The sequence below is a fragment of the Melanerpes formicivorus genome, unplaced genomic scaffold, assembly GCF_026170545.1.
Source record: "Melanerpes formicivorus ecotype bairdi unplaced genomic scaffold, bMelFor1.0.p_v2 SCAF_49, whole genome shotgun sequence".
In the NCBI taxonomy this organism is placed as follows: domain Eukaryota; kingdom Metazoa; phylum Chordata; class Aves; order Piciformes; family Picidae; genus Melanerpes; species Melanerpes formicivorus.
The window spans coordinates 3,623,585-3,647,430 of NW_027142401.1; the positions used below are offsets into that span (position 1 = coordinate 3,623,585).

At 38.7% G+C, this 23,846-nt stretch overlaps 1 protein-coding gene across 1 annotated transcript in view; it reads left to right on the forward strand.

The window, feature by feature from the left end:
* NPAS3 (neuronal PAS domain protein 3) overlaps positions 1 to 23,846 on the forward strand; it is a 658,723-nt gene that overhangs the window by 413,466 nt on the left and 221,411 nt on the right. The gene's annotated exons all lie outside the window — the stretch shown is intronic.

Genomic DNA, 23,846 nt, shown 5'->3' on the forward strand with positions numbered 1-23,846 from the left:
TCACAACTAACACTGAGGAAATCTAATTTCAATGGAATTTTGTGAAATTTGTAGTATGTTCAGTAGGACTCTCCTAATAAAATTCAGCCTGAGGCAAATTTGAATGGGCAACTCAGAGGGGCTGTTTTATTGCCAGATAAAGAAATCTTGCATTTAGAAATTGAAATTGTCTCAGCATATAGTTTTTAACTGAAATTGTTATCTTGTGTTGTATTTATTTTGAGAAACAAATCTCAAATGACTCTAAGAACTGAAAGCAATGGCTTTGCCTGAGCCATAGCTGTTACGTCGTTATGTTTAGCCAAATATTATCTGTGTTGTAGTACAAGCGATCAGCATTCATACTCAGCTACAACGTGGCTTTTAGTAGTCACTGAGTCCCACATCAAATAGATTGTTTGGCTCCAGTTAGTGCATGGTAATTGTGCTGCACAAAATCAAGTGGAGCGTTTATAAACCAAAGGTTTTATGATATATTGGTCTGGATTCTTTACGATGTAGGATTCCAGCTCGCAAGGGAGGTAATGCAGGTTAGCGCAGTCCCACTGTTAATTAGCGGCTTTATACTGATGTTTTGCATGTTGTCCTTCCAGCAGGCCTAAAAGATGACATGAGGATTATGAATAGCCTGACTGTGGGTATAGTTGTTTGGAGGTTTGAGGGGGATACTTTAGTCAGTCTAACTCCAACAGAGGAGGAACAAGTTTATAAATTCTGTTGCTTTTTCTGGGAGGTGAAGTATTCAGATGTCACATGCATTTGTTTGTGTTATCTTGTTGTATGTGCCTCTGGGTTTGCAGTTTATATCCTGAGTTAATTTGAATTTTGTAGCTGATAGAGTTGAGAGATGTATATAATTCATTACTGTTAAACATCATTCAGCCAGATACCAATCCTAAACCAGCTTCTTTACGCAAAACTGCCAATGCCACTCCTGACCCTCAGAACTCCTAATCCAATACTTCTTTTTTGAAAACTAGGAGAAATCTGTGATGTTTGAGAAGTTAGGGCAGAGTGGGTTTGTAATGAAAACATTTTTTGCCAGAAGTGAAGATGAGACCACTAAACTCATTTCACTTGTAATCTAAACCAAATTCCAATCTAAGCCTCCAGAAGTGAAAGGTTATTGCATTAGCCACCTATACCCTTTGTGTTCACAGAAAAGTAAACTAAAACTAAATCTCAGCTTTGTATGACCAGAACATGCCCCCTGCTAATTAGGAACAACATAGGCAGACTGAATAAAGAATAAGAAAATTTGTACTTAAAAATTGAAAGATTAAACAGTTATCTCTCTCATTGGTTTATAGTAATGGAAATAATCTTCGTTGGCTTCAGAGCCTAATCTTGGCTGAGCTTGTGAAAAAGATATTGGTTAAAAATAGTATTTTAAATGTGCAGTGAGAGAGAATGTAGACAGTAATTTGAAGTGATAAGATTGTATGGAGCTAGATAAGAAAGAAGAGGGTATACATGGGCAAGAGAGAGTCGCTGGCACACTGAACACAAACTGTAGGTGAGGGGATTGTGGAAAACTACTGGCCTGCTGGTTGAAAAATGGGATTTAATGCTCAGAGCCACAGGCTGAAACCATTATTCACGACTGGTGTTCACGTTTTGATCGCAAAGAGTAATAGATTTCTCTATAAAGTGATGACTGTAGTTCATATAATTCTTATTTTATACACATTAGAAAATTGATGAAGAAAAAAATTTCTTTCTTCTCACCTCTCATAAACCTCTGTGCTTCCTTGCCATTAGATCAGGTTCCTGACTACTTTCCCTTCTGCCTTGGTTCCCTCCATCCCTCCTGCCCCAAGCGCAGTAGTTGGGGCTTTCATTGTTTCCTCATCTCCTTTCTGAAGCAGGATTTCATCAATCATGGTGGTAGTAGTCTGCTCTTGTAATCAAGGCTGAGATCCATCAAGTGTCGTTGCTACAGCAGTTCCTTTCAAGCTCCACAGCAGCTTAGGTTTCTGGGCCTTTTCTGAGGTTGAGTGCCCTTGTAGCAATGGCTCAGTGACTGAAAATATCTTCAGCTCCTTCTTACAAGGAGATTTGCAATTCCCATTGAAACATGGTCACAGCAGCCGTTGTATGAGAAATCACTCAGGCTCCATACAGTGCCATGATGTCTTATTGATCCACGATCGCTATTGAAAAAAAGGATGAAAGGAAGGAGGGGAAGGAGAAATTGTCAGCGACGTATGTGCATATGAAAAGAGCAAAGGAGGAAGGTGGAAACAGGAGGATTTGCAGCAGTCAGAATCTTGCTGTGTTGGCAAGCTGTATTCAGAAAGTACAGGTGAAATGCTGGTGGCTACAACAAACCCTGTATATGGATGGGCACACTCGCTACAGGATGTTTTGAAGGGCCTGAGGTGCTGCTTAGACCATCATTTTAAAGGTTACTTAAAAAACCCCATGTGGTTTCATGTAATCAACTCAAAAATACATAAAATGAACAGACTCTTAGACTCTTAGTCCTTTTTGTGTTTCCCCCCCCCCCCCCCTATTTTTATTATTTCCCCCCTCCCCCCTCTTTTTATTATTTTTTTTTCTCCCTTTTCAAGCTGCAAGGACATTGCCTTAGAAAATGCTGCAGGAAAGCCCACTGATAACTCAGAAAGTAAAATAACATATAAGTTATTAAAAGGTCTTTTCACAGAAGTGGGATTAATTTCCATATCCCTTAGGAATCCCTGCACATGCTGTTATCACACAAACGGCATTTTGGTGGGTGGGTTAAAAATTAGTTAATAAAATCAAATTTAAAAATGCTTGGGCTGTAGTTCTGGAGAGCTAGCCAACACACTTTGAAATAATAAAGTCCCCAGCAAAGTCAAAGCAAAATCTTCAGTCTGTTGATCATCTGAAGATATTAATACATTCTATGTACTGAGCATTGATAGCTGAAGATGCCTCAAAATAAATCCTGATTCAGTTTTGACCTCCACTAATGGTCTGCACCTGAATTGTTCCCATTTAAATAGCCAAGGAAAAAGCACAGAAGAAAATTGCATTTTCTGCAGAGAATATCTTACCAAAGTAAGTCTTTAATTTCTGGTTAATTACAGAAGAGAGGTGTGAAAGGCTGCTGTAATTCTAACTATATTCTGTCAATGGCAGTATAGGACTTTGTTTAAATCCTTTTGTGTATATGTCTTGCATGTAATTTTGCGACCATTTACTTGTAGTTAAATAGGTGTTCTACAGTGCCTGAATTATGCTGTGCCAATGTAAGCATCCCCCTTTCTTCTTCAGGTATTATTTTGCATTTATGTAGCTCATTATTAATTCTCCTAAAAGCAAGAATTAGCACCAGCTCCTTGAAAAATGAGTTAACTCCTACACCTTTCTGGAGCACTGGAGATTTTTATGGACTCCATTAGGCCCTGTGTTATTTCTTGGGACACCACTCTACTGTAATAATAGAACAGTTTACTCAAAATTGTAGGACTGTGGTGTACAAGCTGGTATTTTCAAACATTGTGCTGGTTGGGATGCGAGAGAGCATCAAGCCATTTGCTCTCTCTGATTTGTTTTTCCCCAGTGGCCCTAGTAAATAAATACTCGTGGAACAGCAAACAGAGGAAGATGTTGAGATTGCTATCTTTCATGAGGATTAAAATGACAGTGGGTTGAAGAGAAAGCAAATAAAGCTCGAGGATTTGGTATCTGTTCTTTTGCAGCTGATGAGGCACACAAACCTCCTTAACATTTTCAGTCCTTTGACAGTATAAAGTGTCTGTGGACCCTCCCATTTTCTCTCCTGTCATTGCATTGCAGTCCTATTTCTTGTCAAGAGAAACCAGACATTTCTCTCTTTCCTTTTTTTAGTGCATTCCAGGTGGTAACAGGGCTTTTAAAGCTTTTCCTTTCATCTGAGTTGTTTGGTTCATGTCATACCAGATTATTTTTCCCATGCTGGCGGTGTGCTTGAACCATATTAAATGTTATTTCATTGCAATTTTACAAGCCTACAATTGTCCAGTTCAGTTTTGCAAACTCCTTCTCTATCAGTGACCTTTTGTATCCAGCAAACACCAATAATACCTCTTCTTTTAGACATTTTGCACTTGTCACCCATCCTGTTTTCTTTTATTATACTGGTAAAACTTTCCCCTCCTGACCACAAACTCAAACATTAGAAATAGAAAATGCTAATATATCAATCTGACAATGATACGATATCTAATTGAGTTGCATCTCATTTGTTTGTGATGTTCATACCTGCAGACTTTCCGCTATATCTGCTGCCCAATCTGAACATTATATTTTCAGATGGATGACAGAAATATTACTCAAAGCTGTGCTGGTTATCACAGGAGCATCTCTCTTACTACTACCGCCATTGAATCTTAGTATGGGCAAATCAGCTGCAAGCAGAAATGGTGATTTCAGGATAGTTTCGAATGAAGACTTCTAGTACTGGCACTTGTTACTCCTGACATATTCTAGTGGTCCACCCAACTGCTACTAAACCTTATAACTCCCATCTATACTCTGGGGGGGGTTTGGCACCAGAATTTTATACAAATTTCTTTAGTTGGCTTCTTTCTCTGTCTCCTTCCAGCTATGAAACATCCTCAGTTACCACATTTTTCACATGATTAGTCAATGTCTTTCACCTATCCATTCGATCCCTTTCCCCTAGGAAGCAATCACCAATTAATCAGAAGTTCTAAACTGCATCCTAATTGTGTCTTAACTGTATCCCAGTCATACCATTGAGTCAGAATGTTTATGCTCATATACACATTATTTGCAAATATATACATTGTTTAATATTCAGGTTTAGAATCAAATGTCATATTGAATTTCTCAGTGAAAAGGTAGATGTTCCTCACATTCCAATCACAGTATCTGGGAACCTCCCTGCTGTGGGCCCAGGTGTCTTTGTGTTTTCTCTTTGTGAGGTAGCTCTACAATTGCCATGGCTGCATTGAAACCACTGGAACAAGATCAGTCTGGCAGCTACAGAGACTTTAGATGAGCTTAAAAACAGACAGTATTCAGACTTTATACTTCCCACTACTATGAGTGAAACCACAGTGCACCTCACTTTAGTCTCAGCAGACTCATTCTTTATGTTTCTAGTGTAGTATTTCTCTAAGGGACTTTGCCAGTTCGCCTGTTCTTTCTCACATGTCCTGTAAAGCTTCTCTTGTTCTATATGAGAGGTCAGTATGTCAACAAAATGAGTCGAAAGGAGAAAAGTTAAGAAAAAGCTTAAATATATATATATATTTCAGGGTAGCAGCAGCTTTAAAAACAGTCTTCATGTTACATTATGCAGATGTTTATTAAATATTGGGGGGAAAATATTTGATTACGCTGAGCATCCTGCCCTTTTCCCCATACACCTTTCTCCTTTCATGAGTAAGTAACAACAAATGTTTCTTCCCATGGGGCAGAAAAATGAGGCTGAACTGATTTTTCTATTTCAGCACTTGGTTTATCGTGGAAAATTTTACTGAAGTTTCCATTAAGCCTTCTGGCCTGTAATACGAACAGTATTGTTATTGGGTCTGCTGTAAAAGGGAGATTTTTATGCACAGCTTTGCCATCTGTTTTAAACGGCATGGCAACACTAGGCAAGAAAAGCCTGCCAAACGGCATTAACATTTGCAACAAGCTTGCTTCATTAAACAATCTAGTTGGCCTCACCTGATAAATAAAATAAGTTCTGGTTTTATGGTCGTGACATACTGGATGACTCCTGATGTGTCTGGTTGTGAGTACAGAAAAGCTAGGGCCTGAATTTCTTTACTTGATAGCTAAGGGTGAAGTAGTCACCGGGCATCCTCCTTGTGATCACAAGAGAGAGACATGGAAAAGAGGTAGAATGGGACTGTGTAAGGCCTGATGGGCTGGAGAATGTTTCATTTTGGATCACCATAAATAATAATAATAATAAATTATACACAGGCTTCCTTGTTGTTCTGAAAAGTACAGATAATTTTGGGCTAGGCTTACTGTTCCAAGGAGGGCCGAACAAGAGCAAGCCTATTGGGTGGAAATTTTGCTGGCCATTAAATTCTGTTACCCTCAGAGGAGTTACTGTTACTTTGTTGCTCTCTATTACTATTACTGGATTATGATAGAGTGCTCAAGCATATCGGTATTTAAGGAGAAAAGTGATGGACACCAACCTACCCATGATACACCTTTCACACTACTTCTGAAGACCCAAGATAAAATATGAAGAGATATGAAAGTTTAGAAAAACAAAAGAATAGCTTGAACTTTCCTCAGAAGAGGCTGTGTGTATTGACCTGGGAACTGTTGTGCTCAAAAGTTGAAATGAAATAAACTTCCTGTTCTAGGCAGGAAAACCTAATGAATTCAGCAACAAAACTGTTCCTTAAGGCCATTGAATCAGGATTTAAATTCAGATGTTAACCTGAACTTTCACAGATATACATCTCAACCCATCTTTTCCATCCACCTACTCCCAGCATGTCTGTTGGTCTTTTTTCTTATCCTAACAGGCCAGAGCTAGGACAGCTTGGACTTGGGACTAACCTCACAATGAGTTTTCTTGTGTTTAAGTAGGTGAGTAGATACCTCTTCCTTCTAGTAGTCAGGGCTGAGATGATAGGGCTTGTGTTTCTGCAGGTTCCACTTATGGGCTTGGATATTTTATTGGTGTCTTGGGTTTTTTTTGTCTTTTTAATGTAATAAATATACCACTAAACTTGCAAAACTAAAAAGAAAATGCTCTGCATCTTTTTAATTCCATATACTCTGTGCTTTAAGCTGATGATCTGTAAGTGCTTTGAGTGATGTGATTATCTCTTAATGATGAGAGTGGAATCAGACTGGGAGGTGCTTCTTTCAACATGAAGGACTTTTGTGATGTTGATGAAATCACCTAAGTGTGTAAGATGTGGAGTTAGAACCAGCCATTGACCCTCTCATTTTTCCCAAGGCTTTTTAAGCTGGCGGCAGAGATTTTATACAGCACTTCTGGCTACAGAAGATCTGCGTATATTCAAACAGATGTGATGGATAAAGAACTTATTTTCCTGGCATAGTAGTAGGCATATAAATAAGACTATTTCTTTATACTTATTGATAGAGACAGAGATACAACTCTTGTCTGTTTATGTCTGTGTACAAAAATGAGAAAAAGTATACTTTTTGACTTCAGAAACTTCATGTTCCAGATCTTTGTACTGTGAATGCAGGCTTCCAAATTCAGTGTGCTGCTTTCTACATAATTCAATCCACCACTTTATTCAAGGAAAGCCCCAGGAACCACATCATTTGTGTTGTAAATAACATGATATGTGCTCATTAGTTTGATAGCTTTTGTTTCTTTCAACAAGTTTGATTGGATTCAGTTTCTGGCCATTTAAAAACTGCCATATAATCACTAGAGAAGCTGAAATACTAATGAGATTAATGAGAAAAGATCCTTGGTAATAAAATATTGGTGATGTTCTTTCAGGCACTTCATAGGCAGCTGTGCTCTATGAACACTGTGATATCTGTCCTGTTGGCCATACAGGGAACTCGTTTGTAGAAGCATTCTTCAGTAGTTACCAACCTTGCGTAATTTACTTGCCATAAAGAACACAAAATGAACATTGTAGATTAAATTCTCCAAGCCAGTCATTCCTTCTGCTCAGCAGAGGTTGCCCAAGTATGTGAAAATGCTTTTTTAAAGTAATGGTTATAAGAAAGCAGAGCAGTTTACGTTATGGAATGTCAAATAGTGTTCTCTCTACAATGCTGGACCTAGAAAAGAGTTCATACTGCCCCTGCTGTTATCCTCATACACTTTTCCAAATATATGCTGGGAAGATTCTATTATACATAGCTTCTTAAAGTTTTGTAATGAGCTTCCATGCAAGCTAGATTAGCCCTGTTCAACAGAAAGAACTGTGGAACTAGCAAGTACTTTGGAGAGAGTTGATGCTTTTGGCTTCTGATGTGTAATACATGGCTGAGTGCACTGTAAATGGACCAGTAATTCTCTGTACCTTCTGTTTTACTTGGGTGAACTGAGTCCTTCAGATGGACATGAATTCTCAGCATTATTTTGTCCAAATACAAGTTGATGACCGTGACCTTGGCCTTGCTTTTTCCTCCATGTGATCCCACTGTGCTTGGAGAAGTGATTTTTCTTTCCCCACAACACTTTATTTACAAAAATGTAACTGAAGATGTTGGGTTTTTTTACATGTGATATAGGATTATTTAACCTTATCGAGAGGGTACTGAGATCACACAGCAAAGAAAACACTGACAACAATCATTGCCTTCTCTCACCTGACTTGAGTCTTGAAAAGGGGAGGGATAATGAGTGGGAACTAGAAACTAGTTCATGGAAAGCTTTAAAGTATGACAAAGGTCTAGATACGGTAACCTAATACTGGGTTGCCCTAATAGCTGTTTCCAAAGTGACACTGAATTTTCCTGCGGTAAATTCTACCAGTTGTCAACACAGGCAAGGCATATTTTGGATCTTGAGGTGCCCTGATGTGAAAATCCATTTTAGAGACCAAGCTGTGTTTGTAAGGGAAGAAAAAAGTCTAAGTGCATGTCTAGAATTGATTGAATGCATGCTTCAGGGAACACCCTGGATAAATTGTTTAAGAACGGTTCATTCTAATGAAACAGTAATGGTAAGAGACTGGCTTTAAATCTGAATAGGTCACAAGTGAAATGAGTTTTGGTGGTCTTAGCTAATCTCTTTGGATATTTATCCGCATTACAGTCTGCCTGTACAATTTGATACAACTCAGAATTACTGTTTGACTCCAGTCAGTAGAGTCTTAGGAGTGAAAGTACAGGTTGTTTCTTCTCAGAGCTGAGATGAAGAGACAGACTGTGAGAACATTCACATAATGGCCTTCTCCCTGTGTTGTTTCTCTATCAAGACAGTGTTAGAAAATAATACTTTGCAAGCATCCTAAATCCCCATAGATAGATGACAGACAGGTTTTTTACGAGATTTGGGGTAATTTCAGTGGCCTTACTTCTAAGTTACTATTATGCAAGTTAGATCTGCTCAGGAAGTAGGGTACTATGTGACTTATACTCTCTTGAAGTATCTTTTCAGTTTGTTTCTTTTAACATAAACCATTGTTTGTGTGTGTGCCCATCTGTGCCAGCCTTTGCCTTTTTCCTCTGTCTGTGGTCTCTTTCTCTGTGCTCCCCTAATGGCATATCGATCACATTACTCCTGGGAAGCTGAGCACTGAAATACCATGTAAATGTGCATATTATTTTTCATAATTTACATCAGCAGTTATACATGAAAGTTTAACTGGCTCTGAAATGCAAGTGACATGGGTAATTCAATGCCTACAACCTAAGGAGGTGTATATGATGGACAAAAATCACAGGGCATCCTTCTTTTGGAATGTGAGCCACTGCTGTCATGGGGCTGTGTGGCAGTGTCGGGCACCTCTCACAATCTCGACCCTGACCATACAACCTTGCAGTGGCAGGGAGGTAGATGCTGCAGTGCCAGTATTTGTGTGCAGACCAGCCTGGCAGACAGGTAGAGGGCATGGCATTTGGCAGCCTCCTGTGCTTCTGTACTGGCATCTCAGTTGCTGCATGTTCCAGCACAATAGACGTAGCAGATGCTTCTGACAATGTATTCCTAAGCTCTTAAGATCCGATTAAATCTATAACAGGAAGCACAAATAGGTTTGGGAGATCAGAAGCCAGTTTTGTGTTTTGTCAATGTTTTATTTCAGCTAATCTTTTAAAAAATGAGGTTTTATTTTTTTTCCATTTTCTGTGTTTTGTAAGTTGCTGTTGAAACAGGAAAAACCGTTGTGGGTTTGGCGATTTGCCTGTGGAAAAAAAAACGTGAAAGGAGAAATGTTTTCTTCCCGATATGTTGTGAAAGTTCTGTTGGCTGCTCTGGCATTTACGAGGTAGGAAACAAACAAAAGTGAGAATAGGGGACATTTTTAGCTCCTGTGCTTATTAAAATTAACTGCATCACTCTGGTACAAAACGAAGGATGCGCACCAAAAATAGTCTTTGAGACAGATGATAAACTTCTATTTGTTTTCTTGTCCTCGACTACTTCTTCCAAAATATTGCAAAGATAATCATGCAACAGTTGCAGAGGAAGTAGATGGTAGGTATGGATGCAAACAGTAACTGAAAGGGGGGGAAAAATATAAATAAATAAAAAAGCATGTTGTTGTCATACAGCCTGTTTGCTCTGCAGTCTGTGTGTTAATCAAGAAACAAATCCTAAATGCAGGCAGATTAGTATTTATCCTTGAAAATATATGCAATGTTAATTGGATGGTAATGTGACAAAATTTCTCATCGTTCATGTAACCCCTGATCATAGCAGCTTTTTGTAAGGGAAGGTTTTTTGGCGTTTGGTTCTGGTTTTGTTATGTTGAGATGATTAGTTTTGATACCCTGGCTGTCAATATTTAGTTGTTCCTGCTTTAGGATCTATGTGAGGTTTCAGGCTTGCGTTTTGTTACAGATGTTCAGTCATACTTACTCAGTGCTGTAATTTATTTGTTTCTGGTGAGTTTGAATAGTGTTTTTCAAGGTGCTTTTCCATTCTTGAGAGATCTGGGGAGCACTTAACCTACATTAGACCTAAGGAGTCTGAGAGTCCTTCAACAAACAAAGAATTTCCAGATACTTTACTTCAGGATGTGTCAAGGGCAATACAGACAAAAGACTGATGTCTCCTTTAACAGCTTGATAAGTATCTCAGGATATTCTGCAAGAATCAGTACTGTTTCTGCAGTGTACTGTATTCCCATTCAGCATAATATAGCTCAATATGTGTACTGTATGTGACAATGGTGAAGACTTATCTTTGCCCTGAGGGCTAAGTGCTGAAACACTTCTCAAGTGATAGGCTTGATAGAAGTGATGATTCAGAGGCAATGATCTGCTAAAAAGTCACATTAAATATGTGTGAGAATTAAAAATATGAGCCTGTGTTTATCTTGGTTTTTATTTTACAAGTTTCAAAGCCCTATTTATTTCCAGCATCAAAATCTCTTGTAAGGTAAACTACATCATTCTTGTATTGACCATTTTTTCATGTCATTCTATTGAGGCATCTTCCCAACTGAGTTCCTTATTGAATTGTGTTTCTATGAGGGTATTGTAGGTTAGCAGCACATTTTTATAGTACACAAAAGAGGTGCCTTCTGAATTTCCAGTGCCTTGCATATTGTTCCCTGCAGAGGCAGCATCTCTGAAATACTGAATAAATCAAAACAGAAACAGTTGGCTCTTGACTTGCTGTTGTTTTTTGGTGTTTTGTTGGGGTTTTTTTTCTTTAAGTTTACATTTCCTAAAATAGTGTGTCCTGCCTAGCTTTCTTAGTGTATTAATTTGTAGCAAATACATCCTTTCCAGAAACCCTAGACATGATAGGTTGGACACAATGATCTTGAAGGTCTCTTCCAACCTGGTCTGGTCTGGTCTATTCTGTTCTGTTCTGTTCTATTCTATTCTATTCTATTCTATTCTATTCTATTCTATTCTATTCTATTCTATTCTATTCTATTCTACTCTACTCTACTCTACTCTACTCTACTCTACTCTACTCTACTCTACTCTATATTTCCAACTATGTAATAAACCTTACCTCACAGACAGAAACAAAAAGCATCATTTAGTGCTAAAGTTGTGCAAATACACCAACAATGCTGCCTGCCTGCTCATAAACTCTGTGCCCAAAATTGGAAATCCAATGGCACTCGTTCCTGTGATAAATCTATCAAACATTAGTGTTCAGTGGTTTCCAAAAGATGTTTTCAACAGAAATTAGTGTGATGTGCTATTAGTTGTTGTTCAGCTGTTGTTGAAGTTTTGTTAGTCCTAGAATCAGTTTCTAGTGGTTTATTAGTCCTTTATTTGGAATAGTGCAGGTGAATTTCATTGTCTGTTTTGCTGCAGTACAATAGGTGGATTAGTGTGAAGCTCTTTCTGAATGAATGTAGCCCAGCTTCAAGGCAATTACTTTGAACAGGGCACACATATTTAACTGTGCTTTGATATTCTGAAACCACTTGGCATGCAAACCTCTTTGTTGTTTAAGCAAGTGCAACAAGGGTGGCAGGCATGGGCATCATCTTTTGTACGGCATCTTCACGTGTTGCTTTTTTATCAAGAAATGTGACATGGTGGGTCCCAGGTGATGCAAAGTGGTAACTCTGGATTGAATTATGCAAGATTCCCCACACTAGTTCAATTACAGTGTCATAAGAGCATAATAGACCCCATCCTGCTGCTCATAAATGAGGTGGGGATCAGACCATTAAATTAATTTTACTTATGACCTACTGTGCAGGAGGGCTTGCAGGTGTGTTTCTTGGTCTTAAGTATCAGTTTCCTTAGCGTGCTGTTAGATCTGGTGTTTAAGAGTTGTTTTCACTTCTCAGTTTAGAGTTTAGGAAACAGAGTTCACTATTTGACAGTAAGATGATCTTTGAAACTGTGGGAGTGAATCTAACAGAAGTGAATTGGGAGAATGCAGGGCATTATGGCCTAAAAGGAGACTAGATGAGGAGACAATAGGAAAAATAAACACACGAGGAAAGAAAAGAAAAACAAGAAAGTGTGACTTCTTATTGATGTTTTTTAAGGTTTTGTATGGTTTTCTATACATACAAACACAGATTCACAGAAAAAAAATCCTTCACAGATCACAGCACTAATGCACCCTCTCCCTCCCTTCCCTAAGGCTAGACCTGTGAGATCTAGAATTTATTTCTTCACTTCATGACCTTTCATAACTATCAGGTGTAAATGATTTTCTTTCACTTATGCCCAGGCTACATTTGAAGGTCCTGTAGGTCTCCAGCAAGAATTATCAGTATATAAACGTGCACTATCTGTAAGTCATTTATGCACAATAAAGAAAAAAAAAATATCTCTACAATCTTCTTTTAAGGATTTTAAGTCCTTCTAAGGAGCTGCTAGTGGTATAGTATTATAACAGTAGTCCTTATAATAGCCTTGTCAGTACATACTCTCACTTTTCCCAAGTTGCAACTGTAAAATAATGAAGGAAACCATTGGTGAATTAAACAGCTTGTTAGTCATGGAGGATCATTGGATTGAATCCTCCAGAGGTTTAAAGTACAGGGTAGTGGCAATGAGATCAAGAAAAATCAAGTCACTGGGTACTGAATATGTATTAGAGCATTCTACGAATGTAGTATAGGAAACAGCTTCATTTTAGTGCCTTGGTAATTTAGTAACTTTCATGTCTGCATTCCTGGTCAGAATTCAGTTCAAATGAATTAAGCAAATTGTTCTGGACAGTTAGTTGTAATGGATACTGTAATAACACACCAAGAGCAAATACGGCGTTGAGATAGTTCTATGAACTATATTCTGTACCTTCCAGCTCCAAAACAAAGATAACGTAATGACCATTTGAATTTGGGGTTTAAATCATGCTTTCAGTGATCATGAATCAAAGGGAATGGACAGAGTAAAGCCCAGGCAATTATGGTTTTTTTGTTCAAAGAGTAGGGCAAAATAACCTTCATTCTTTTTTTTTTTTATCAGGCTTTTAAAGGAACTTTACTTGTCCTCCATCTTACCCATACCCTATCTGCCTACACCTCATCCAGTTCTGACTCTCTGGTGTCTCATGACACTGCTGTTTGAAGATGAAACTCTCACTGAGCTGTCCCAGTCATTAGGAACCTTCCCTTCCTACCTGGCTTCCTCAATCAGAACTCACTATACAGAGATACTGTTGTGACCTCTGAGTGTTGTGGTGTTAATACACACTTTGTGATCATTAAGGAAATTGCACAAAAGATAATTATGTGTATTCAGAGTTTTCGTCATGTGGTGGTTAATAGATGACTAAAAAAATCTTTACTGGTAAGTACTGTCTGCCCAAATATGTTAGAAAAGTAATCACGTCGGGTATATTGTGTAGAACACTTTGAAAGGACTAAGAAAATGCTTTAAAACTAACATAGCTAATCAGAGCCTTCCTTATCAGAAAAAAAAATGTGTAGCATTCTCTATTAACCATCTTTTAACTTAAAAGGATAAAAATCAAAATGGGACAAAATGAGTCATCATCTTTTAATCTGAGAAGACAGGTTTTGATATCTGTAAATGGCTTTATTATGACAGATACAATTACCACATCAGTCTTCACTCAGAAGCTTCATGACTGCTCAGGGAAGCAAAATACTCTCCTACTCCAATAGAAGGCAGTAGGAAACCTCAAGGCTGATGGATCTTGTCCTCAACTGCTGCTCCTAGTAGCCTGTGAACCCAAAATCAGGTAGCCTAAGAGGACACTGCCAGATTTTATGAATTAAAATTTTCCTCTTTGAATTAATTTTTGTATGTCACTGAATCCAAAGAACTTCAAATTGAATCAACAGTGAGTGCTGTCCCCTCAGAACGGCAAAGTGAAGTATCTGGAGTATATCTATTTTTAAAAGCAGATTTTCAAGCCCTACCAAACTCAGGACCCAGGTACAGAACAGTTATTTCCACTGGTGCACGACTCTATGTTAGACTGCCCAAAAGTTGCAATATCAAGGCAGTGAGTTAGGAATGTAAGGACAAATTTGAGTGATCCAAATCACCTTTACCTGGTTTAACCTTTCTGCAAGAGCTAAAATTGATTGTATGGGAAAGTGATGAGTCCTGTGTTCTTATTTGTCTTGGAAGAGTCCAAATGCAGCCTACATTGTGCCTTTCTGGTATAAAGGGTGGTATAAAATGCCTTTGCATATATGTAGGCAAGGAAATGCTTCTCCTTCTTTTGCAGCATCTGTGTAATTCATCTGGCTGAAGCCATTCACTCTGGTTGTAGGAGAATGGGACATAGCTGATGAATAAAAATTATTCTTTTGCATCATGTACAGATTGAAAAGTGTGTCTAAAATGCCACCAAAGAATGGCCTCCTCCGTTTGAGCTAGGTAATTTTGCCTGCCACTATGTTACACTATTAAGAGTAATATTTCACATAAAACAGAGCAATAATTAGTTATGCAGATGTGGAAATTTATTCTCTACAGAAGAGGGCAGTAGAACTGGCAGCTGAAATGAAATTGAAGCAGGCATAGTTTGTGCATCAAGGAAAAACTATGATGGCAACAGCATTGAAAAGGTACATTTACATACATAACAAATATTCAGGATCTAAATAGCTTCAAACTTGAATATAGCTTAGATCCTGTAGAAGCTTTATACTACCTCAAGCTGCAGAAAAGTTGGAGGTGACTGTAAAGCAGAACTGCAGTATCTGCAGGCAGTATTTGGATCTCTGTTGCAGCATTGCTCAGTGCAGATAACACAATGAAGATGTATAGAAGTCATTTATTAAGTTGTGACAGCTTCTTGTATCTTATAAGGGAATAGATGAGGCAGTTGAAGTTACCAAACGAAGAGAGCATTTCATTGTTTCACTAATTCTTCACCTCAGTTGGAGAAAGTTCCTGAAGAGCTTTGTCTGTTCAGGATATGTTGAAAGATGCAGCGCTTCAGGTGATCTCAAAAGAAAAGATTAGACTCAGCTATAAGTCTCATCTGAAACAAGTATGTTCTCCTTTATAATCTGGTTATGGGCTCTGAGTGTGCAGGGAAGTATTCATTGTTTTTGTGTATTTGTATCTGTAAGCTGAATGGCAACATCTGTATTCAAACTTCTTTTGAACAGAAAACATTTGGAGTTCTTAATATTCTTTTAAAGTGTTAGGGGTTTTTTTCTTTAAGTTATTTACCAACTCTTTCTGAGGTCTTGGATGGATGTTCTTTTTAAGCTGAGATGGAAAGAAAATGGAGTATCTTCTTTGTGAATGCAATATTTTAAGAGAGAAGTTTGTGGAACAAATGAAAATTATAGTCAAATTAGAGTTTAAAATGGCATGCCAGGTCTCTGTAACCAGGAGCCTGTCCTTGTCAGTTACCAGGTGTCGCTGAGAGTTGCCTCTTTCCACAAATATTCATTCACATTCTGATTTAAAGAATCTGTGCTGCTTGTAGAAGCAAGAACTGGAGAAGGAACTGCATGAGTGCTTAGTTTCAAGTGGGAAAAAGAGTTTTTCTTACAGTTGAGAACAACACAATCCCTTTTATTTTTTTAACTGTAAAGATTCCTTTCAGTCAAAGACAATTGGTTTGTCTCTGTTTTCTCCTTTTCTTCTCATAGTTTTTTCCCTGTTCTGTCACCAGAGAGCTATAAGCAGCACCCAGTAGCACTGGGCCACTTCTCCTACTTGCCAACCTGGGAAGAAAAAGTATCTCCAGACTTTCAAGGAAACAAAACTCAAACAAAACAGCTGAGAATTAATAATCTTCCACTTCTCATATTCTTAATTTTAATAGAGAAAACACTCGACAGAATTTTCAAGGCATGGCTGGTACTGAACAAGCACTCTCTTGTTAATTCCACAAACTGGTAGAGTCCACAGGGAAGGAAAAATCAGACAGAGACAGGTGAAGATGTTCTATGCTGTTTGGATGTGGATGAAGTCCATGCAGCAACTTGGGACTCTACAAGTTGGACTGGCAACTTCAGTATTTAATAATGCATCTTCATAAATGGTGATTAGAATTGACAAAGTACTACTGAAAGAGTAACGTATCTTCTTGGAATAATAAATAGGAGCAAGGAGCAGTGGGAAAAGCTGATTCATTTCATGCTCAGAACCTTCAAAACAATCAGAAGTTATCCACTGACAATATTAGAGAGATGTCTTTTATAAACCTCATTATATTCACACTAGTCTTGCTCTCAATTATATCACAGAATGTTAGGTGCTAGAAGGGACCTCGAAAGATCATCCACTTCAACACCCCCTGCCAGAGCAGGAACACCTATACCATATCACACAGGAATGCGTCCAGGCAGGTTTTGAATTATCTCCAGCAAAGGAGACTCCACAAGCCCCTGGGCAGCCTGTTCCAATGCTCTGCCACACTCACAGTGAAAAAAATTTTTCCTCATGTTTCCATGGAACTTCCTATGCCTCAACTTCCACCCATTGCCCCTTGTCCTGTCATTGGGCATCACTGAGCTGAGCCTGACCTCATCCTCTTGGCACTCACCCCTTATATATTTCTAAACATTAATGAGGTCATTACATTGTCATGCAGTATCTTCCTGTCAGGTAGAAGTGACTTTTATGACGTTTTGTAAACAGTTAAAATTGTAAGTTTTATTGTAACAGAAATGTGTTACACAGCCATGGCCCTGCCAAGTTTTACATGCCTGCTGTGCACTTCTTCAGAGGTTTAACTCCTCTGGCCTTCAGTTTTACACTTGGTGCACACAGGGTGCAAGCAGCCTGTTGATGCACACCTTATTGCTGTGAGCTGCTGCAGTATGTACTGAGAGGCTTGCCAGGCTAGTCTGCATAGACTGATATTAAGTCTTCCATTAAGTGAGACAGACTGGATTACTGATTTTGGAATTGATGATGGATGAAGAAGCCATACAGAGATGACACGGCTCTAAATTTGTAATAGTGAGATTAGGGAGTTTTTCTCTGTAATGTTATAGTAATGATCATTTCTCAAAGACAGAGGGAAGAAAAGATTAGATTTGGAGCCTACATGTTAAAGGGATGTGGAAAGGAAGAAAAAACCACCGCTGAAGTTCAAATTAAGGTTTCAGAAGGTGCTAAATACATTGCAACAAAAATAGAAAGCTTCTTCACCTCAAATTCATCACCAAGGACAGAAGGATGGTTTCATAATTGAGAGTGTCAACTCTGCAGTACCTGTCACTTGTATCTGTCTGCAGTATGCCATACGCGTTTATGGTGATGTATAAGTAATAATAATAATTTTGTGCTTAAGGCAAAATACATGGATTTAGACAATCCTTTTCATACTCATCTTTGACACAAATTTCTTATGTTGCCCACGGCCAAGTCAAATTTCTTCACCTCAGTATCCTCTGCTGCAAAACGAGAATAATACTGTTTCTTTTTGAGGGCTGTTGAGAGGCTACATCAGTTCTGGCGATACCCCAGATGCAAAGCGCTGCATTCGCTTGCAAGCCGTCCCAGGAAAAGGCTTCCGTTTCTAAAGATACAGTCAGGTGCTGACTCTTCCTGGGGGGCTGTGGTTAATCACCAACGCCCCAGCATCACTCTGTTTAACATATTTTGCTCATCTGAAAGTTACAACTGAAAGTTCACAAAGTAGGTGTTGTCTAGCAGCTTACGGGGATGCGGAGGACATCTGTCCTGCTCAGTGAACAGGCCTTGGAACAGATGTCTCAACTTTCTTCAAATCCAGGACGTGCTGTCCATCTTTCAGTAATAAACAGAATTTTTCCTCTCTGTCAGTGAGCACCAAAAGTATTATCTTTAATGCATAAAATATGCAAATTCTTAAAGCATCGTTTTGCTTTTTAGTGAGTTTAGATATTACAAAATGGTTTAATTATAAAACCAGACAGACCTAGTCCTGGGACCTGTGCAGCTAGAAATAAATGTGCAATCAAAACTGCAATTACCTGCAGAATTTAGTGTAAACAGATCAGCAATCACATAACAAACACAGGCTAGTTTGCATTCTGATATGAATACAGTTAGATCCAAAGCAATTTTCCTTTATTTATCTTAGCTGCTCAGCATAAATAAAGCAAGGGCATTGAAGCAATTAGCATAATTAGAGTATCGTGGTCAGGCCCTGTGTGATTTCTAGAGACGTTTCACTTTAGAATTCTTTTTCCCATACAAGAGTTTCCCTGAGCCACTAAAATATCGCTTTGGGCATTTTTGTATTTCAAATTTGCAAGTTGTCAATTTGAAAAACCCTTGACACACGGATGTGAAAGCATCTCGCAGACAACCACAGAAGGTATACCCTCAGCTTTTCATTACTAAGAAGCTGGGGAATTTCCTTTTTCAGCTCTTTCTCCTTCTTGACGTTTTAACCCTAGAAATGTCAGGTTTAATTATTTCAGGTGCCACGCAGCAGATCTAAGGGTTAAAAACAACCTGTTCCCCCAGAAGGTGTGACATTTATGCCACTTCAGGGGTTACACTTACAAAGAGAATTTCCAGCTTTCCCATGACACCTTTCTCCAGTCTTTTATTTGCTTGTCTCTGCTAGCAACACTGGACGGGTTCATGTGGGTGTGAGCATTTTTACTTCCTCAGCACCTAGAACCAGCTTTTTACCAGGGCTTCTACCTTTGTAATAGCATTCAGAGAGCTGAACTAAAGCCAGGCTGTGGGCCTACTGCTGGACATTTGTGGGGTGAGTGCAGGGTAGGGAAAGTATGGAGAATTTTTTATTAGGAGATGTACTGCATCCCCTGCCAGAACGTCTTGAGTGGTGGATGTAAAGTTATTTGTCACAAAATTCCATTTGCAGCTACCAAGGACAGCTACAAGCATGGGAACAAAGTGAATGGGGATTGAAAAAGAGAAGGACTACATCTTGACCTTCTTTCTCCCCCCCTTCTTTCCCTTCTCCCCATATTTCTTCTTCAGTAATGAATATTTCAATAAGGAAATAACAAAAGAGGTAGAAATTGTAGTGTTTTTGTTTCATCTATATAAATTGAAAGAGCACCTACTGTTTCCAGTAGAACATGATGGATTTCTGGGCAAAGTTGAGACACAATGGATGGACTTCAAGAGCATGGGCTGGCTACAGGCAGCATGTATGCAGTGCAGTTAATTGTTAATTGTTGAAGAGATTTTGATGATTAAATTATGTGTCCTATAATTTTTACATTGCCTTTGCCAGTTCTTTGAAATCTCTGCCTCTTATGCAGGGGAACTTGTGACCTCTTTCATCACATTTCTCTCCTTATTAGTACATGGTATCAGAAATTAAAAAAAGGAGTAACCTAAAAAGCAGAATCTGAGTATGAGCCATCGAGTGGAGGACCACAATATTTACTCTGATCAGTTTTTTAATGAAGAATTGCAAAAATAATAGTAGGGCCAGGGCAAGGAGCAGTCATGGAAATGCTTCAATTGCAGCATCTGTGAACCTTTCAAGATGAAAGTGTTCCTCCTGTCCCTTGTCCTTCCATGCCCCTTCCATTGCTTCAAATGTATCCCACATAAAATCAGTTCAAAATGTTTGTCATTCTTCCTCTTAAAGGACCCAAAAATAAAAGAGGAACACCAATTAAGTTTATCTGAGGCAAAACATTATTGTTCAGATGGTAATAATCCCAGTAAATTAATAACAGTACTGTAGGCCTACAGAGAATTTGAATAACAACTACTTCTACTGTCTTTTGAAAGAAAAAGCTTTAACTGCAGAAATGTTCCATCCTTCTGACTGCATTTATCTTGCTGATTAGTGATACTGGAAAACCTAGAAACAGTTTACTGCAGAATATTGGAAACCCTCCAGGCAGGCAGTAGCAGAAGCAATAACCCCTCAAAATAATGTAGGTAAATCCGTGTATGAGTCAAGGGGCAGTATAGGGACACTGAAAAAAGTTAAAGCTTAATAGTTAAAGACACTAAAATAAATCTCTTAATGATAGGGATAAAGCAGCATGACATTTTTAAACTGGGCTGCTGGATGAGTTGATTTATTCTTTCTTCCCAGTGATTTGCACACTGATAGGAGTTCTTTGAATGCTGTAGTACCCTAAATACTTTTTCAGATCTGTGAAAGATGGTGAATCTTTATGAGTGAGTGTACTTTGATTTCTCCCTTATTATTCTCTGTCTCTCTGTGTGTGTATATATAATGTATTGCATGTATATGAAAATATGAGAAAGCTGATCAATGGCCTGTGAGCTAGGGATCAGTAAGTTTTTTCCCTTCTACTCTTTAGTATCTATCTTTTCTATTGGAATTTACTGTAGTGAAAAGGTCAGCTATCTAAGGGTGAAATTCTCCCCTCTGCAGCAAGTCAACACAAGGTCTTCACACTCTTAAAGAGCAAGTCTTTCTCTGAGAGCGATTTTTCAGTGGCTTCTGATTTTTTTTATGCCTTTTCCTTTAATACTTTTGTTAGTCTTGTTTCTTGGTTTTGTTTTTTAATTGTGCTTAGCACAGGTATTGCTATGCAGAGTCAGACATGGTACAGTTAATCCAACAAGTTGCCAGTAGTAAGTGCTGCACAGGAGGCGCAGGAAATTTCAAATTAGGTAGAATTTAGTTCATCTGTCCCATGTTAAATTTTCCGCTAAGTTTGTATATCCAAAGGGTATCTTAAACCCTGGAACACAGGATTAAAATTACTTAGAAAAATTGTCTGTCCTGCTTACCCCCAAAGGTGTTCACTCCTTCATATCTACAATGTGTGAATGTGGAGCTCTAAATAAAGTTGTTGTGGGAGGGCTGAATTGTGTGGGTGGCATGTCTAAATATTCCCATTCTCGCATCTTACCAGAAGGATAGCAAATGTTGGAAATAGCAAAGGCTTGTTATTTAAGGCACTTCAAAAAATGTGTCCAGCTCTTGTGAAAATATGCTTGTGTCCACTGAGCAGAAGATGTTATCTGTGCAAAAATGTACTTTAGATTATATGATGCTTGTTGCGGTCAATGCTTACGTTGTCCAATACTCTGCCTTTTGGTGCAACTATGGCAGGAAATTTAAAGACACGACTGGAGTGTACCAGGAGACTAGCCCTGAAAGGCTCAGCAAGCTGAGCCCCAGAGATTAAACAGATAACAAGATGAAAAGTTGGCTTTGATCAGCCTCTCGCCACGGAAAGCTTCAAGTCAGTAGTTCTCATTCTGTGCATAGCTAGTATGGGTTTTCTTATGTATGTCTTAAAGTCGTATCACAAGCAGTCATGCCATAATGCTTGCTTAGTTGAGTCTCCAGCATTGCTCCTCAGTTTCCAGCAGTTTGTATCGCACTTAGCAGCGTGTTTTCTCTTGGGATTAAGTTAACATGGTCATATTATGCCCGCGATCTATTACCTACATTTGATCCCTAAAAGTAGAAGATTGATTTTAACTTGGCCCTGCTGCTTTTAAATCCCTTAATAGTGTAGATGCTGGCAGCATCTAAGACCTTCTGTCCACCCTTCATCGTTTTGGGCATTCAGGCTATGACACCATTTGCCTTGTCAGGAATCCATCACTCGCAAGTTACCTTGGCAGGTGAATTGTGGTTTCACTCTTCAGTCCCAAAAGTGAAGAGCTTGCTCCCTCTGGACTGTGGCTGTAACCATAGCACAGAGATGTTTTGTTCTTCCAGCTGAACTTAAGTTGTTTTTTTCTGGATCATTTTCCACTCCTGTAGTCAGGAATTTCTGGCGCATTTTATGAAGATGGCTAATCTGTTGATTTTACTTAGGATCCATGTTAAGCCCTGTCAGTATTGTTTTCAGTAATCACTGTGTAGTGGAATCTGCTAGGATGCAAAATGAAGAGACTAAAATTTTGTTAGCAAACCTGGGCTTAAATGTTAATGCTTAAAATGTTAACTGTGTGCCTACATGTTGCAATGGGTCTGATTTGTATAGCTGTTGAAGCTCTCCTTTATTTGGCTGAAATTCACTAGCCCTGACCATGAATAGAGTTTCTAGAGCATCACCCAGTCACTTAAAAGAACAAATTTCAGTCTCACTTTATAGCAGCACTGGTCTGGTAGACCTTCATTCCCATGGAGGGGGAATGGATTATTTACCTAATATCAGGCAGCTGAAATAAGAATGTGGGTGTATATTTATCCTTAAGGCCTTTCAGTTATTTTTGCTGCTGCTGTTGTACTTCTGGGCATCTAATAGTTTTGTTGTTACAGAACTTCAGTCTGCCCTTCAATCTTACATACTCCCTTTCTTTGGGTATCCAATTATACCTTCAAAATGAGGATCCTTATCTAGTAAAGCTAATTGTTGTATTCAACATCGATCAGTGAAAATAATGATGTGGGCTGTTAGGGGCTACACCTTCTGTCTTATTCTACAACCTCACAAGGTTATTTGGGAAATAAATTATTGTTTATGAAGCACTTAGAAACTGTAGTGATGATCATCATAGGAAACAAACCAAATCAAACAAAAAACCACAACAATAAACCCACAAGGAAGCTCACAATTCTGTCTTTGGAGCATGGTTTTCATAGAATGTGGTAAATAAGGCCTAGGGCCACACGCTGAAAACTGAGGAGAAAACAAAATATCAAATAGCTGTTCATTAAGGCAGCATTATCTGTCATGTGCAATAAATGAGGCAGGAATTCCAGTGGAATTGTTGTGTTTTATTTCACTTTGCAGCGCTCAGCTCTGCCATCTTAATGCTTTTCTTTTTGCATTGTTTTGGGTGTAATTTCTTACAATCTACGAAGGAAAACGAAAAGGTCAGGAAGATGGAGTCTTGCTGAAACGAACATAGTTCATTTCAACACATATAGTTTTAGGTTAATTGCATGTACTTTTGCCATTTGAACTAACAGAGTAGCTAAAATAAATTATTATTTCCTCTATGTGCTCCAGTATGAGGGGAGAATAAGGTTTACTAACATCTGTTGGTAAAAAGGTCTCCAGTGACAGGGTGGTCAATCATTGGAACAGGCTTCCCAGAATAATGGTCATGACCCTAAACCTGTGGTGTTGGAAAAACATTCTGACAGTTCTCTTAGGTACCATGATTTAACTTTTAGGCTGCCCTGTGTAGAGTTAGGAGTTGATGATCCTCGGGGGTCACTTTAATACTCAATATTCTATGGCCCTAGGATTTGCTGCCAGTCTTCCCAGTTTTGTGAGAATTAGAATTTGTGGGAGCCATCTGGTTTTTGGAGGGAAGCTGGCTGTAGTGGGGGGAAAAAAAAAATCTTAATTGTCTAGCCTGTCTGCTCTAGTCTTTGCTCTCATTCCCAATGCTTGTCTTCCCAGTGCTCCCCTCTGCTTGCTCAGCCTGTCAGTACTTCCCACTAGCTCCATTTCCAATCTCTT